Raw genomic sequence first — 19,312 nt, 5'->3', positions numbered from 1 at the left:
TGTGCTATCCCTCAAAGTCAAAGCAATTATCACATGCAACTTCAAACCAATCTAATTTTATGCTGATTGTAATATAACTTTTAATCACATGGAGATGAAATTATGAATATCTATTCAAGAATATTATCACCAACTGTTCTTTTATATGCATAATTTAACACTTCGGGTCATTTAGTGATTGCTGAATTTTTATGTTCCTTTTCTTTTGTGTGGAAGATGTCGTCTTCTCTTGTTAATTGCTTACCGAAGGTAACTTCATAAATTATAAAGGAATTCCCTCATCTTTTCTTTACAATAAATCTAACAGGCTGAGAATGCCAATGGTGGGGAGCAGCTTTCAAATGTTCGACTTGATGATCTGATAGCCTTGATAAGGAATGCAGAAAAAAGAAGGCTACTTGGTCATTCTGTACTGCTGATTTCTTTTCTTTTAAAAAAAATAAAAAAAATAAAAAATTATTGTATACTTCTTGTTCTTTTCTTTTTCTAAGAAGAAATATCTTACTTCTCAATCAAGCTTGAGTTCGTGCACTTGAAGACCTCAACAAGATTCTTACTGAGAAGGAGGATCTGCAAGGACAAATTAACATCTTAGAAATGAAGTTGGTAGAAACTGATGCATGGCTTAAAGTTGCCACACAAGAAAAGATACATGTTGAGCTCCTTGGAAATCATCTTGAGAAGCTGAAGAATGAAATGACCGAGGAAAAGATAGATGGGTTGGTTGCTTGAGAAGAAAATATCCCCCAATGATGCAAAGCTATTGAGAGAAATGGCATGGAAGAGAGATGGTCGAATGCGCGATGCGTACTTGGCTTGTAACGATAAAAATGACCATGAAGCTTTGGCTACATTCCTCCAACTGACATCATCAAGGACATGGGATTATCTTTTTTACTAGGCTATTTTGTTTGACAGCCAATTGCGTAGGTTTCCCTACAATTGTGGCCAATGGATGTAAACCTTGTGGTGTCATTTGACATGGTCTTGTTGCAACCATTGTAGACCTGGATTGCATGTTATCCATATTGCAGCGGAAATGGCACCAGTTGCCAGGGTAAATTGATCTTCCACCTAAAATTCATGATACATTGTAACAGTCATGAGAATTGTCTGCATTTGAATGCTTCCTTCATTGACCTGTTTACTTTATGTGTGCAACCATGGAGAAACTAGGCCAGCGATCAACACAAACTCACACTTAGATTTTAATTTAACCTTTCCATTACATGTGGTTGAATGGACTTTCTGAGAAGTTGTGGTTCACTTTCTGGTGACTGGAATGCAGAGAAGGTTCCTCTGCGTTCCACCAACCTTCACTTCCATTTTCTGTTTGATGGTTTGAACTATTTTAGTTTCTTAAGTGGGAAATTCTGTTGAGATTCTTTTGGTTTGTTGCGATTAGTTGTAAAACAGTTTCATTAGTATTTCTAAGTATGTTTTAGGAGCTTAATCACTTTGATTACTTAGGAAGTTAGGATTAGTTGATGGATTATTCAGAGAAGTTACAAGGATTGATATAAATAGTTGAATTCTGAGATTGTAAAATAATACAGAGGCTTTTGAGAGAGAATTCTCCTTTGTGTGTGCGCTTGGGCGGGGTTTAGTTGCTGAATTGTAATCGAATCCCCTCAGATCCCCAATTTCCCTTTCTTCTCCCCTTTTCTTCTTGCAAACAAAGCTCCTCCAGTTATTGTCAAAATCGATAGATTCAGTGTTATATCATATAGCCCACACAAACAGCATATCAGTGGAAAAATAAGCAAGATAGGGTACCATTACCTAATTTCGGTTGGCTTTGCCAGAAGAATGATAGTACTGATGTCTCCATCTGCATTTCATGGTCCTGCTGGAGGTATACACTTTGTCCCTCAATTCAAGAAGAGCATGACAGGTAGCATGTGCAAAGATAGTTGTGCTCGGATATTGGGACGATCTGTAGTTCAGGGTTGGATTTTTCTGCTTATTTTCAAGCAATTTTAGGGTTGCCTGGTTCGCCCTTCCCAATGTATGGGGTAGATTAGCTCATGTACTTTCGACTTCACATTATAAAATAAAATCATCAATTCTCAAAATAAAGGTAGAATCTGCAAATACATAGATTGATGGTACATTGAAACAGGCCCATTTCTCTTCTATCATATAATTGTAAATTCCTTGACGAAAATGTAAATGGCTACATTTTAAGAATTTTTTTTTTTTTTTTTTGGTTTAAGTTGTTTAGTTGGTTATATTTGGAGACGTCACTTTCAGTTTAGCAATTAGTTCCTAACCCATTATGCAATTTTTCCAAGGGTTCGTGGTCTGGGGTATGTTGTGGCAGGCCTTGGTAAAGCACTCCAAAAGAGAGGACACCTTATGGAAATTGTTCTTCCAAAATATGACTGCATGCAATATGATCGTATCGGTGACTTAAAAGTATATTTATTGTTTTTGGCTTTGAGCCAGGTGGGCGGTCACATTATTTTTGGCTTTTCAGGAAGAACACTGTTTCATTTCATATCCTAACTATTCTTTCAGCTCCTAGATGCAGTGGTGGAGTTGTATTTTTCACATTATTGAAGTAGTTATTGCAATTCAATTCATTAGTGCATCCAAATGCAACCTCAGCTATATCTTGCCTTGCATTAAAAAGAAAAGTAAATCATTATCAATGGATCTCACTTTATCCTGTAGCTAGAAAGAAAATTTTCCAAGTCACTAAATACTTTTGTTTTGGATGGACATCTGAATTGAATTGCAAACATTTAGTTCCATTAAGGGTAAATGAAATTGCAGCTGCCCCTTGCAAGTCCACATGTTTTCTAGGCCTGGATGCTATAAAGCCATTTAGTTCCATCTAATATTGCAGCTGCCCCTTGCAAGTCCCCATTTTTTCTAGACCTGGATGCCATAAAGCCATATCACCAATCAATACCGGAACAAGTGTCTGTTTTGCTGTCCTGTAAGGCTCTAACCATGTTGATCATACAATTTACTTTCTTCCATGCAGGATCTTCATTCACCAATTGAAGGATCTGATTCCACGTAGCTTTGAATTAGTCGGTTTCATATATGCACTAGCACAGTGGCATAGTCCAGAGGCACTAATTGCACTTTTTTAAAAAAAAAAAAGGATCATTATGTTAATGATTATGGGAGTATCATTTGTGCATACTTTATAGCCACTACTGATAGTCCACTAGGTGACAAATTTCTCCATCGATGCAAAGGCAGAGATGGCAGATTCCCTGAGAAAGGTCAGTCTTTTTCATACGAAACTAAGGAGCAAAGATGTACAAATGCATTTATGAAGAATGTTTCTTGTTGCTAGCTTTCTGCAGCTTCATATGTATGTAGATTCTTGGGAAAAGGTTATAGCTTAGTATCAGGTAACACCATTTTCAGCTGGGTTTATTATTATTATTATTATTGTTTTGCCAAATACAGAAGAAAGGAACCCATCAGATCAAGATGAACTCAAACCTCATGTACTATAGCATTGGACATCCACAATATGGCTCATCAGATGTATAGTTTTGGATTCATCATCCATAAAACCATGTGTATAGTCAACTGGGAATGAACCATCCATAAAACCATGTGTATAGTTGAGTGGGAATGAACCATCCATAAAACCATGTGTACAGTTGAGTGGGAATGAACAGGGACTGATAAGCCATGCAACAATGCGACAGCTCATGTGACTTGGCTGTCACTGTCATAAGGCCAGAAGATTTAAACATTTTAGCCTTATCTATTAGCTGTTGCATGCTAAGGGTGTCTTCTTGTGCAAATTTCTACACTTTGATATATGCCAATATATCAAGACCTCAGCTTTTGTTTCTGGCTTTTCAGGCTTGTGATTGATTTCAATGAAATTGCTTACCACTTCATGAAGTGTATGTGATGGGAACATCTCGCACATACGCGCACGCACGCCGCCTCACCTATGCACGTACGCACGGAGTAGGAGGGCCCCACCATTGATCTGTCTCGATGACGACGTCCAGGGAGGGCCTCCTACCTAGAAGACGAAGTTTGGTTCAAAAGATTGAGTCCGATAATCAAGAAAGGCCCATCATGGGATCTCATGATCGTGGCCCATTCGTCGGATTGATTTCATATTTTAGGTTTTGTTTATTGTTATTATTTAGAATATTGTGAACGCTTTAGATTTTTCTGTTTGGTTTTTATTTTAGTTTACTTCATCGCCAAGTAATAAGTTGCGCACATGGTGCGAGTTTTTGGGTATATGATTTCCCCTATAAATAAGCACCCCTTGTAGTTCTTTTGATTCATTGAAGTCAATAAAAAAATTCCTGCTTTATTTTTCTGCTCTCTTCGTGAGTTGTGGAAGAATTCAAAAGTGGGTGCGAAGCCCTCCCTTTTCGAAGGGCTAACTACCGTGGTGCGAAGCCACATCGATCCCGATTCATCCCCATCTTCCATCATCTTTTTTTTTTTCATCTTCCCCCACCATTCGTGCTTCAAATTTATCGATTTTGTTGCATCAGATTTCTTCATTACAGCAGGTTTCCAGATTTTAGCTCGCAGGCGAGCTGAAACTTTGGCGGAGCACCACACTCAGACCAGAGCTCGGATCGATGTCAGATTTGGGGGTTTTGCAGCCCCAGCCTAGCCGACCAAGGCCTAGGAATCCGTTTCTAGATTCTGTCCCCCACCACATGTGCGGCCAGCCTCAGGCGCACGTGCGCCCGCACCTGGCTCGCTGCCTACACGCAGGGACTGTCTCGGGTTTAGGTTTTTTCCTATTTTCCTCTCTTTTATACATGATTTTATAAATCCTGACCCTAGATTACATTATCCCTAATTGATTTGCCCCTTTTCTTATCCTAGGGTTCATTGAATTGAGATTAGAGAATCCCTTGGATTTGGGACTGATTCTTATGCATGTGTGGGTGATTTCTATTTCCTTTTGAGTATTGTTTGGTTCATAATTTTCATTGATCCAGTCCTAACGTGTGTAGGCCTGGATCCGCATAGATTCTCCTTTAATTGAATGTTTGGATTTTCATGTGAGATGTGGAATTTGTGTGATTGTTTCTGAAATGGTGTGATCTAAGCCTGAAATCTTACATATCATATTTAAATTCATGTCCTGCATCAAATTTGGTATCAGAGCCTAGGGTTCTTATAGGGGAATTCACCATATATTTAGGGTTTAGTTTGTTTAAGTCATTCATACATCCAGTCCATCATATATAGCTGCTAGAAAACCATAGTCCCTGATACATATATAGCTGATATTTCGTAACGGTGTGTAGTCTCATTCATATAGAGTCTCGTAGGGTTATTTAGTTTTTAGACACATATAGTCGTCGTAGAAAGTCCTTAAGTTGAGTTAGCCAGTGTATGCCCACACGTACGGGTCATGGTTTTTGTTTGCACCCTACACTAAACATGGAGCAACTGCTAGAGTCAATGAACAAGTTGTCCCAGCAAATCGAGTATTTGGGTAAGTGCTATGAACAATATATAGACCAACGCTTTGATCAATTTGCTGCGCGCATCACCCAACTAAAGGCCTCCGCTAGGACAAATCTCAGCATTGGGGTAAATGTTCAATCTTAGGCAGGTGGCCAGGAGGATAGACCAATGAATGGAGGTGGCCAAGGAATCAGTCATGGGCATGCACCCGTGCACCCACCCCAACAGGGGCATCAAGACCACTATTTTGAGTGGCACAACACGTACGGCCTTGTGGCTAGAGAGAGTGCCCCAGAGGCTAGTATAGAGTTACCCATTGAGGCCATTCCGGTAGTAGATGAGTTTCGTGATGTCTTTTCTGATGATCTACTGGATGAGTTTTCTCCTAGGAAGAATATAGAGCACACCAAAACATGTGATACCGTAATACCTACAGCCGAGGTTGCGTTTAATAGTTCTGTCGATAGGTCCACAGGTCTCAGTCCGTATGAAGTCGTTACTGGTTATAAACCTAAGAAACCTATTGATCTTATCCTTATGTCACTGTCCCATAGGCCGTCAGAGCCTGCAGAGTCTTTTGTGCATCACATTCATTTATGTCATTAAGAAATCAGGCAGAAGATCACTACTAGTAATGAACATTACAATTTTTTTGCAGACCAGCATAAATATTTTAAAGAATTCAATGTAAGGGACTCCGTGATGGTCCGCATCAGCCCCGAGCGGTACCCTCCAAGGGCTGTTCGTAAGTTACACGCGCGTAGCGCTGGACCCTTCAAAATTATAAAACGAAACGGTCTCAATGTGTATGAGGTAGATCTTCCACCTTCCATGGAAATTAGTTCCACATTCAATGTGGAGGATCTAGTTGCATTTCAAGGGGTCATTGATGCATTATCTAGCCTTTCGCCTAACCATCCTGATTTATCAGACCTTTCCATTGATCTATGGTCTCCTCCTGATCCATTTTTTCAGCCTCTACCGCTCATACCTATCCGTCCCGACCCATCTTCCCAGTTTCTACGTCCCATATCTACCCCTCTCGACCCATTTTTCTAACCTCTACCTCCCATACCTATCCGTCCCGACCCATTTTCCCAGCCTCTACCTCCAATACCTACATGTCCTGACCCATCTTCTCAGCTTTTACGTCCTATACCTACTCTTCTCGACCCATTTTCTCAGCCTCTACGTCCCATACCTACCCGTCCCGACCCATTTTTTCAGCCTCTACCTCCCATACCTACCCGTCCCTACCCATTTTCTCAGCTTCTACCTCTCATACCTATTCTTCCTGACATTTCTTCTCAGTCACTCCCTTCTATACCTAACCTTCACACACTTAGAGAGGAAATAGAGGATATCCTGGACCATCAGATAGTTTTAACGTCGGATAGCAAGTTTCAGAAGTACCTGGTCAAGTGGAAGTCATGCCCAGCTTCAGACAGCACGTGACTCACTACGAAAGAGCTCCAGAGACTTGATCTTGACGTTCTGGAGTGGTTCAGGAGTTTTATTTCGCCAGTGGCGAAATCTTAGCAGCTGAGGAGAATTGATGGGGACATCTCGCGCATACGTGCATGCACGCCGCCTCACCTACGCATGTACACACGGAGTAGGAGGGCCTCACTATCGATCTGTCTCAATGACGACGTCCAGGGAAGGCCTCCTACCTAGAAGAAGAAGTTTGGTTCAAAAGATTGGGCCCGATAATCAAGAAAAGTCCATCATAGGATCTCATGATCATGGCCCACTTGTCGGATTGATTTCATATTTTAGATTTTGTTTATTGTTACTATTTAGAATATTGTGAACACTTTAGATTTCTCTGTTTGGTTTTTATTTTAGTTTACTTCATCGCTAAGTAATAGGTTGCGCATATGGTGTGAGTTTTGGGATATATGATTTTCCCTATAAATATGCACCCCTTGTAGTTCTTTTGATTCATTGAAGTTAATAAAAAAAATTCCTGCTTTATTTTTCTGCTCCCTTCGTGAGTTGTGGAAAAATTTAAAAGTGGGTGCGGAGCCCTCCCTTTTCGAAGGGCTAACTAACATGGTGCGAAGCCACATTGATCCCGATTCACCCCCATCCTCCATCATCTTTTTTTCCATCTTCCCCCACCATCTGTGCTTCAAATTCGTTCCTTTTGTTGCATCAGATTTCTTCATTACAATAGGTTTCCAGATTTCGGCCCGCAGGCGAGCTGAAACTTCGGCGGAGTACCACACTCAGACCAGAGCTCGAATCGACGTCAGATTTGGGGGTTTTGCAGCCCAAGCCTGGCCGACCAAGGCCTAGGAATCCGTTTCTGGATTCCGTCCCCCACCACACGTGCGGCCAGCCTCAGGCGCACGTGCGCCCGCACCTGGCTCGCTGCCCACACGCAGGGACTGTCTCGGGTTCAGGTTTCTTCCTATTTTCCTCTTTTTTATACATGATTTCATAAATCTTGACCCTAGATTACATTATCTCTAATTGATTTGCCCCTTTTCTCATCCTAGGGTTCCTTGATTTGAGATTAGGGAATCCCTTAGATTTGGGACTGATTCTTATGCATGTGTGGGTGCTTTTTATATCCCTTTGAATATTGTTTGGTTCATAATTTTCATTGATCCAGCCATAACGTGTGTAGGCCTGGGTCCACATAGATTCCCCTATAATTAAATGTTTGGATTTTCATGTGGGATGTGGAATTTGTGTGATTGTTTCTGAAATGGTGTGATCTAAGCCTGAAATCTTACATATCATATTTAAATTCATGTCCTGCATCAATATGCATGTTTGTAGATTACTTTGAGCATTCCGCATATTCCTTGCATTTTGATAGAAGCATGAGGTTTTTCAGCATTGCAGGGAATGCAATTTTGGAGAAATCAGACCTGGAACTTGCTCCGAAAGCTCTGAAGGATAGGTTTATGACAAAAAATGTGGTATGTTTATGCGTAAGAAATGTACAATGATAAATTCATCTAGCAACATGAAACAAGCCATGCATCTTGATCGAGCTATGCATTGAGAAGTATTGGTTTGTATGGTATATACAATCAAATACAATACCATTAAACACGTAGCTTAGCTGACCACCAGTGATAGACAGACCCTGTTTCAACACTGAGAATCAACATTGAGACCATGGAATTGAGTGCCCATGTGGTGTGTGTGAGTTTTTGCAGTGTGGGTGTGTACTCATGTAAAAAGAAAAGGAAAAAAGCTGATCACCAATGGTGCATTTTAGAACGAGAAACTGATTGTAGCTATGATAAGCTTTGGTGCGTTGGGCTGGTAATTTCAAAAACTAGTGGTTATGTTGCATGAAAAGGATAAATAAGTAGGTTTCGTTAGCCCTTGCCTTGTGGGCTAACTGGCAACAGGGGTGCATTTTAACTTTGGTGCGTTGGGCTGGTAAATAAATATGTTTTTCTAATGATAGATTTATTTGGTGATTCTCAGGTTGTGCAGATGAGACAAGCTTCGTAGGGATACAATCACATTTTATGGAGGCATACAGGAACTTTGATATGGTAGAAGGGTTCCGTCTCCTTTGTTAGCTGGTGGTTGCTGGCATTTATCTGTATTTGTGGTTGGTGAATCAAGCAAGGGAAGTTGTGGTAGCTCCTATATGGACGGTGAGAAGCCATTCACTAGAATAATGTCCTTGATGCAATCAGGAAGGAACCCAATCAGAATTGTCAGAATGGATGCAATTTTTTTACACTACTCTTCTCCTCTGCTGGTCTGCTTGTGGAGCTCCCTTTTTCTTTTATCATTGCAGGACTGTAAATTCCATGATGGGAGATGGTCGCCAAAGTTTATAGTCATTGTGGCTCAAAAACCTTCAAGAAAAGGTGGGTGCTTGTAGATGAATCTTTAAAAATAAAATAAAATTGGATGGCCCTTCAAGAAAATGGTACAACATAAATTTATTGTTTTTTGTGTGCTTGTCTGTTTCTAACCACGGGATGAAAGACATGAATTCGAACTTGGATTTGATCTCAAGAGTATTTATTCTCAATGACTGGTTTTTGTAGTAGGCATGGATTTTACGTTAATTTTGTTTCTGCAAATAGCTTTAGATCAAGATCTAAATTAATGACGGTTTTTTTTTTTTTTTTTTATATGTTGTATTTGATTTTTTGAAGTTTATTGATTTGATTTTATCTTTCCTCTCAGCACTCGTCCTTGATTTTTTTAGAGACTAAATCCAAATCTTATTTCAGGTAATTCATTGAAAAGAGGTTTGCTTGCTAATTTCGAAGCTTAGGATTCAATTACATGAATCATTTCAGGTAGTTTAATCTAGAGGTGTACACGAGTCGAACCAAGTCGAGCTTGGCATAGCTCGACTCGGCTCAGCCACTAGTTGACCCTAGCTCGAACTTGGCTCGGCTCGGTCCTCGAGCTTGACCGGCCAGCTTGGCTCGGCTCGGTTAGCATCTTGGGCCAATTCGAGTCGAGTTTGCCTGTGCAGCATTTTCACAAACACATGGACTGCACCTTCAAATCCTCACCGTATGTAAAACAGTAACAGCAGTTTGACAGGTATTTCATCAAACACCTTGTAGGCAACATCAAAATCAAGAAAAAATAGTATTTGTTTCATATACATACCTTCCTTGCCACCAGCCAACACTTCGTTGAGTCATTTCATCAAACACTTGGTGAGTAACATCAATATGAAAGTAACCGAGTCACCGAACTGGTTTGATCCGAGTTCGATTCGAGTTGGGGTTTGATCCGAGTTGAGTCGAGCTCGGGCAAGCTCGAACTCGGTTCAAAATTCTTTCGAGCTAAAAAAATCAGCTTGACTCGGCTTGAACTCAGTTTCGAACTGAGTCGAATTAAGCTTTTTTGAGTCGAGTCGAGCAAGCTAACCGAGCTAACTCGATTTGTGTAAAACCCTGGTTTAATCCAAATTGCCCAAAGTTTATTTCTCGATCAAACTTTGGTTTATATGTTAGTTCGATTGTAATCATTATCTTCACTAAGAAAGTGAGAATTAGCTTATACTTTGAAAGATTTACCTCATGATTTGTGAGATTTGGGATATGTATTTTTTGTTAGCATAAATTTAATTGTTGTATTAATGTTCTTTCTAAAGATTGTTTTTAGGAGTTCATAATTTGTCATGGTCAGGTGGCAACCTGGGATTGGGTATCATATATACAATCAATTATTTATTTATTTATTTATTTATGGAAATACATTTTATATGTTTGGGATTTGGATGGTAGATCTTATTTTGATGTCAATTTTGATTTCTTCCATTTCTTTTGTTTTGACTTGCATTTTCAAATAGCTTTGTTGGTTTCGGGCTTTTTAGAACATGTTTTTGAAATGGGTTTGTATTAAAGCTAGTTTTGGATGTACACTGATTAGGCAATCCACTTTCATTAATTTTATTATTTACTAATGAGAAACGTCGACGGTTAAAAACCGTTGGAGAATGCCTTTCTAGCCATTGAAAGGGGTGTTGGTGTGCAGTAAGTAACGCCGACGGTTTTTAACCGTCGGCGTTGCCGTATGTTTTCAATACATACAGTGATATGGCCTACATACACATCCATTAACAATAAGTATCTATTGGCACACCATCTCGAATAAGTTTACGTAGGTCACTTGATGCTGGGCATGGGGTCTATCGACAAGGGTCTTATTCATACTTGAATTATGTAGATTTTTAAAATCAGTATCCAAACCTTGAACAATTTACCATGTACTCTTCTTTTTTTATTTTTCTATTTTTTACTTAAGAGTTTCAAGGTTGAAGAAATTTCATTTTTTGCTGGCCAAATCATCCAGGAATCTAAATTTTCTACAATAGGACTTTACATAGTTTCGAAATGGTCACTACTATCAGTGTTCAAAATATTGATACTATCGGCCGATATTATCGTTATCGGCCCCCAACGAGACGATACCCGAGAGATAATGCCCGGAAGATACCAAAAATGCAAAAATTCAGATATCATACAATATACTGTGCGATATCGCACGATATCGCCATGCGCATAGGTGGAGAATAAAAAATTTTGAATTAGAAAAAAAAAAGAAGGAGAAATCGGAGAGTACCGGCGAAGATTGGTGATCGGAGGTGGGCCATTACGATATATCTGTGGAGATTTCTCGGAGATTCCGGCGAGAAATCGGGCCAGATTGAGGAACCCCTTCCTCCGGAACGAGAATCGTCGCCGCCGCGATCGTCGGAATCTCTGCGTGCGTGAAGAAGAGGGAAAACGAAGAAGAAGGGCATGGACCTAGGGTGAAAAGGGGTTTCGATCGTGCGGTGGGCTACGGAGTACGCTCTTATCGTACTCAGTAAATTCAGTTGGGCCAACCTTTAATGTATGTAGTCTATCCATGCCGTCCATCCGGTTTCCTTTCTAATTTAAGGGGTTGATACCTAAATTTAAGAATTTTAAGGGCCCACCTTAAAGGAGTCACTCTTTCCACTGTTTTCTATGGTGGGGTCCACTCGAGCTTTGGATCTGACCCATTTTTTGGCTCATGCCATAAAATGATCTCTTCAAATGTATAGATGGTGTGGATACAAAAAATACATCATGGTGGGACCCACATAAGTTGGTCACGTGGCATTGGGGCCGTCAATGACGGAAACAGATTGGATACTCCCCTGACACCAGCCCGCGGATGATGGTCGGTGCTCTGTGGGCCCCACAATAATGTATGTATTTCATCCATTCCGTTCATACATTTTTAAAGATCATTTTATGTCTTTATCCCAAAAACTAGAGGGATATAAATCTCAGTGGACCACACCAAAGGAAAACAATAGTGATTGGATATCCATCATTTAAATGTTCCTAAGGCCCACTGTACTGTTTATTTGACATAAATCTGTTGATTAGGTCATAAAGACCCAGATGAAGGGAAAAAACAAATATCAGCTAGATCCAATACTTTTATGGACCCCAAAAAGTTTTTAATGGTCAACGTTCATTCCACACTGTTACCTGTAATGTGGTACAACCCGAACCTCCAGGCTCCTAATGTCACGTTCCAAACTCGGAAAACGGGCTCACAAAATTCCTGATCACCGAATCCAGTGCCGACAGCCTCCGTAGTGCCCCATTCTCGAATTCCGGCACTCTCATGCCAGATTCCGATCCTGGGATCCTACAAGGAGGATTTTCAGTAGGAATTTTTTTTTTTTTTTTTTGTAATAGAGCATAACCATAAGCATAACCAAGTCACAAAACAACATCACCACATATCCACTATATCTATAACTTTTTAGTACAATGCAGAAAGGAAAATACAGGGTGATCAAAAAGCTTCAAAATAAACTAATGTGCTCTCCTGCCTCAGCGCTGCTGCTGTCCTACACGCAATAGTCGTGCATAAGCTTACAAAAGCTTAGAGGGTGGTGCAAGTGTGTGTGCAAGGCCAGCGCCAAGTGTACAATATCAGAGTTATGCGGAAATATGCGATAAGTCCATGGATGCTATCAACTGTACCAACGCTATATGGTGCAAGACATGAATGCTATCGGCCATACCAAGGCCATGCGATGCGAGGCCTATATAGCCAAATGTCATATGCGAGATGCGAAGCAAGCATGTCATCCTCATCAAGTACACATATCGAGAGTTCCTCTCTGGATATCACCGGTCTAATACACCTCACACCGACTGCCTCCTCACTACACAATCAAGTAAGTGGAAGAGACCACACTATCCGCCCGACTAGTAGTCTACCAATACGGCTCGTCGATAGCGGACTCATTTGCGATGGTCAAACTCAGCCTAGCTTATAGCCCCCTCACTCGGGCGGATAAGGCCACACCCCCTTCCAACCGACCACGAAAGAGTGAGAGCGCAGCCTCACGGTATTCGGCACTCGGCGCTCGTGTATCCACTCCGTCTAGACGTTGGAGCATCTCCTGGTACCAAAAAGGTTCTGAGGACTTTCACCCAAGGACATCCTAAGTGCCCACAGCTCTAGAATTAACATTTCCGGGATCCGATACGGCCATCCACGATGTGTCCGTGGAGCCACGGCCCGATGTCGCTAGGGCGTGCGTGATCAAGTCACACATATGCAAGATGCATGAGTCACACCGTCATTCATGCACAAACCTGTGCGTACTACGCAATCATGTGGGGCACTCCGTCTCATAAGGAGTCCCAGAAATCTCTGCCCAACGGCTTATACTATGATCAAGCATTCCTCATATCAAGCATACATATGATGCATATGGGCATGTATCATGGAGCTATACTAAGCATGTTATAAAGTCGAACTATCAACAAGTATGGGCCTATCAATGGGCCTTAAGGAGAGTTACAATGCGGACATTTAACCAACATTGTATTTACAATGTGGACGTCAAACCAACATCGCTCCCAAGGCATGGCTCGCCATAAAATACCATTACACAAACCATATGGAATCACACATTGCAATGGACCCTAAGGACATCCCATTGGGCCTCGACCCATGGGCCTTAGACACATTAAATGGGCCGTATCACATGGGCCTTACATTCGTCAAATGGGCCGCATTAATGGGCCTTACCAACGGGCCTTATGTACATTGCAAGGGGCTATAACCCACGTGCCTTAGAATATATCAGAATGGGCCTAATCACATGGGTTTTACATTCATCAAATGAGCCACATTAATGGGCCTTACCAACGGGCCTTATGTACATTGCAATGGGCTATATCCCACGGGCCTTAGAATATATCACAATGGGCCTTGTAACATGGGCCTCAAATACATTGAATGGGCCCCATCACATGGGCCTTACATGTATACCAAGGTGGGCCATACCAAAACACAAGTGGTGATGATGATTTCCACCATTAAAATCCCTAAGGCCCACCAACAAATGTATATTATATAATATAATATATAATATATACAATATAACATATATAATATAATATATATTATATACAATATAACATTTATAATATAATATATATATATAAATATATATATTTATATACACACACCACACGCACGCACGCACACAGCACGCACGCACACACACACGCACAGGGGGGGTCCCACCGTCCAGGGAGGACGGTGCGGACGAACACATACAGCAAGGTAGGCCCCACCGTCTGTCTGGACGGTGGGTACAACACATACATCACTGTGGGTCCCATGTGGGGCCCACCATAACATTTATATGGCATCCAATCCGTCCATAAGGTCACTGAGACCTATATGAAGAGTATAAACAAATTTCAGCTTGATCCGAAAACTGCCGTGGACCCAAAAAGGGTTTTAATGGTATACATTCAATCCCACTGTTTCCTTTGGTGTGGGCCAACTGAGTCTTGGATCTGGCTGATTTTTGGAGGGGACCCACCTCAAGGGGTGGTCCACCTCATGGACGGCGTGGATACAAAATATACATCATGGTGGGGCCCACATGAGGGGCCGTGGGTCCCTGCACGGACGCCCGCTACACGCAGCGCTGGCGTCTCTGGCGCTGTCAGCGGCAGCAGCGAAAGCTGCTGCCCATATATATATATTTTTTTATTTTTTTTTGAAAACCCATTTTTCAAGGGTTTTTCCCTCTAACCATCAGATTTTATAGTCCACAACAAGTTCATCAAGCCCAATATCGGACCTGTTTCAGCGTGTAGAAAAATCTGGAGGACTTTAAACGGTGGAGATCACTGTTTTGAAAGGTATGGCCCGCCAGAAGCTTGGATCAGTTTCATCTTCTGGCTCAACGCCTAAAATGGTTTGGAAAATGGAATGGACGGTGTGGATTAGCCCCATACATCAAGGTGGGGCCTACATGGGCAAACCCCTTCCAAATCTCATGAACCAAGCTCACATTTGTGTTTCCATTTCAGTCCAGGGACGTCCTGGACAGGGACGGACGGCATATGCACAGGGCATGCACAAGGTGGGCCTTGCTCCTGTGGGCCACCAAATGGATGAATGGTAAGGATAAAACATACATTAAGGTGGGGCCCATCCAAGTGGGTCACATGGCCACCCCATCACACACAAAGATAAGTAAAAGGATAAATAAAAGAGAGGGAGAAAGAGAGATAGAGAGAGAGATGGGACACGCATGATGGAGGGCTCCGCCACTATGAGCCCTCCCTTACAAGTAATCATACATCGAGTGGGTCCCATTGCATGTGGGCCCACCAAATCAAGGATCAACGGTGGAGATCCCTTCTCCACCAAAATGAAAGGTCTAGATGACCCTTTTCAAGCTAGAAAATAAACATCATGATGGGGTTCATAGAGAATGGCCCCATCACGGAATGATCATGAAGATCAAGGTGGGCCATCGACCACATCTTAAGGTCCCAAGTGAGATCCACACCATTGATCGGTAGGCCTCACTTGGTCCATCATCAAAACATAAAAAAACTATCCTATAAGGCACCCACCGTCCGATCTTCTTGGTCCGATGGAAAGCCGACCTCCTTGTGCTTCACTTTAACGGTGGAAGATGGGGAATGAAAGGCTAGGATGGAGGGTTTGGGATGGGAAAGTGGGCCACACACAAGCACCCTCTCACATGGAGAAGCTTGGACGTGAGAGCTCTCTTAGGTTGCTTGGAATTGAGTTGAGAAATGAGAAAGAGAGAGGGAGAGATGGGATGTAAAGAGAGAGAGTGATGGATGTGAGTGATGGGTGAGGTGATGTGTACTTGACTAGCATGGGTGTGTAAGAGAGAGGGTGAGAAAGGGTTGACTTTGAGAGAGAAAGCATGGGTTGCTTGTACTTGACATGAGGTGATGGATGGGATTGATTGATGGGATTGATTTGACACATTGAAGAGATTCTCTTGGGATTACAAACGCGCGGCGTTTTCTTCGAAATAAACGCCGGCTCACATCTTCCTGCCAGGGTATCGGATCGGTGCGAGAGACGCGGCGTCGGAACCGCGGCGACGGTGCGGTCGCAATGGTACAAGTCTTGATTTAAGCCGACTCAAATGCACAACATAAGGTTTAGGGTCGATCGCAACGTCGATTATACGTCACAGGTTGCCGAAATTTGACAGGAAGGATCCCTGTAATGTGGCCCAGTTGATATTGGAATATTTCTAATTTTTTGTTTAATATCATAAAATGATATATAAAAATAGATGGACAACATGGATGAAACACATACATCATGGTGGGGCCCACAGAGCACCAACCATCAGCCATTGGCTGGTGGAGTAGCCAATCCGTTTCCGTTAATGACGGGCGACATGGTACGCTCATACCGAGTAAACTCTGTTGGGCCACCGTGATTGCATGTGGTTTATCCACGCCATCCATCCGTTTTTACTGATCATTTTAGGTGTTCAGCCCAAAATTGATCCATATCCACAACTCAAGTGGACCATACCACAGGAAATAGTGGAACTGTTAATTTCTACCGTTGAAACCTTTTTAAGGCCACAGTGATGTTTGTTTGTCATCCAACCAAATATTTATTTTTTCCCTTCATTTGGGTCTTTATGACCCAATCAACAGATTAGATGTCAAATAAACAGTACAGTGGGCCTTAGGAGGATTTTAATGGTGGATATCTAATCATTATTGTTTTCCTGTGGTGTGGTCCACATGAGATCATATCCCTATAAAGCACTAAAATGATCTGTAAAAATGTATGAAACAAATACATTATGGTGGGGCCCACGGAGCTGAGATGAACTGAAATCACAAATATTAACCTGATTCAAAACGTTTATGGCCACACGAATATTTCGACTGTTGATGTTCAATCCTTACGTTTTCAGCCCATTTGAAAATTGGATCCTATTCATTTTTGGCTCTTTGTTCTAAAATAATCTCAAAAAACGGATGGACGGAGTGGATTACTCACAAACATCACATTGGGCCCCACTTAAGTTTTCAGCGCTGGAACTTCCTGCAAATAGCTTGCGCAGGAAATTCGCGTCCTTGGATTCTCAGGACGCGTAGCCAAACCGGCTACTAAAGTAACGTCACCAAGTTCTGTGGGGCCCACCATGATGTATGTGTTGTATCTACACCGTCCATCCCTTTGGCCAGATCATTTTACGGCATGAGATAAAGAATGGGTTAGATCCAAATTTGGAGTGGACCCCACCATAGAAAACAGTGGAGAGAGGGACGCCCACCGTTGAAACCCTGATCATGGGTCAACTATGATGTTTATCTGAGATCCAACCTATTTATAAGTTAAGAGAGACATGGAAAAAGGGAAAAAAAAACAACTTTCAGATCAAAGACTTTTGTGGCCCCTAGAAATTTTTAATGGTGGGTGTCACTCTCTCCACTGTTTTCTATGGTGGGGTCCACTCGAGCTTTGGATCTGACTCATTCTTTTTCTCATAGCCTAAAATGATATCTTCAAATGGATGGACGGTGTGGATACAACACATACATCATGGTGGGCCCTTCAGAACTTGGTGATGTCACTTCATGTCCCCATCAATCATAAGTATATTTCTCAAATTTTACTTCTTCAGATATTCTGTCTTTTCAATAAATTGGTTGTGTTTTAATACATGACTACGATATATTTATAAATATCATGCATCCAATTTAAATATACTTGCATTAGTTCAGTTAAACATCGCATAACTTAGGACCCTATACAAAGGAAACTTATTATGTGTATATTTTTTTTGAGATGTTATGATTTAAAAGTGTGTATTAAGGAGTTTTTTAACAATCCCCAAAGTTTCATTAAAAAATTCAACCATTTTCCCAATATTTTCCCATGTTTCCCAAAAAGTGCGATAAACTATGCGATACAAACGATATATCCCATGCGATAACTGATACGTATCTGTATCTCAAGGGTGCGATACATTGTGCGATACCAATATTTCGAACACTGACTACTATCAGATATGTTGACAAGGTAGCTATCAAACAATATCAAAATATAAACCCAATTGCAGTTAGGTGTAACTAGAATATTGAAGGACTGCAAAAATAGTTTGGGCTTCATGTTTAGAAAGCTAAATTGAACACTCCTCTCACACACTTAAGTCATACTCTTATTGTCAAATAATTATTCGGCTTTATTTGCTCATTTGTCTTTGATATGAAACCCATCTCCTCACATGAGAATTTTCAAAACCTATTCTTGCAAGAGCACTTTCATTACTTTTCTTGTGGGTCACTTTTCATTCATAGATCTCAGGAGCAGCACCAAAGACGAAGGAAACTAGACTTAGATGGCTTGGTCATGTACAACAGAGATTAAGTACTACACCTATTAAGAGTCAGTTGATGCAAGCTGAAGGTTGTAAAAGGGTAAGGGAAATGACCAAAAGGACATGAGTTGAAGTAATAAGAAAAGACCTGATAACCTATAATCTAACTGAAGTTATAACCTTTGCTGGAGTGTAATCGTAAAATAAGATTTGTGTAGCTAACCCAAATTAGTTGGGATAAAGCTTAGATGATAATGATTTATGGACCACTTTTCACAGGCCAATTAACATTCAAAAGACACAAATTGGAGCAGTTGAACGGATTACTAAATTCTCTTTTCAAATTATTCCAAAATTATGCATTTTAGAGAAGCATTGTGACCAAATTACCAATATAGTATTAAATTATGATGAAAATTAGGGTTTTTTAAATAGTGTCATCATGGGGGTAAATAGCCTACCATTAGGTTTCCAAGGTGAGTTCTAGAGTTAGAAATAGACCATGGTTGGATTAGTTGGTGGTCCAATCAAAGTTAGGTTTTAGCTTGGTTGGAATATTACCATAGTTTTATTGGTGAAATATTATTTTAAATTATTGGATTTTTTATTTTTTTTTAATTGCTTTGTTAAACAAGTTTTGCACCATAAATGTATGGCCCATTTTTGTGGTAATCGAGACCATTGCGTGTATGGGTCCCACCATGGATGGATCATCCACAAAAAAATTCTCCTGCA

The 19,312-nt window shown here is 41.0% G+C and overlaps 1 long non-coding RNA gene across 3 annotated transcripts; it reads left to right on the top strand.

The window, feature by feature from the left end:
• Positions 1-497: 497 nt before the first annotated feature.
• LOC131227761 (uncharacterized) lies at positions 498-9,460 on the top strand. Of its 3 annotated transcripts, none has more exons than XR_009162487.1 (4): positions 498-3,239; positions 3,324-3,371; positions 8,287-8,363; positions 8,884-9,460. It is a non-coding gene; the product is annotated as an uncharacterized LOC131227761 (long non-coding RNA). The 3 variants fall into 3 exon arrangements; XR_009162485.1 differs by having other exon boundaries at positions 8,279-8,363; XR_009162486.1 differs by having other exon boundaries at positions 498-3,371.
• The last annotated feature ends 9,852 nt before the right edge of the window (positions 9,461-19,312 follow it).

Source organism: Magnolia sinica, chromosome 15 (genome assembly GCF_029962835.1).
Source record: "Magnolia sinica isolate HGM2019 chromosome 15, MsV1, whole genome shotgun sequence".
NCBI classification, from domain to species: domain Eukaryota; kingdom Viridiplantae; phylum Streptophyta; class Magnoliopsida; order Magnoliales; family Magnoliaceae; genus Magnolia; species Magnolia sinica.
Note: the sequence above shows the minus strand (reverse complement) of the source record. Positions and strands in the feature narration are given on the sequence as shown.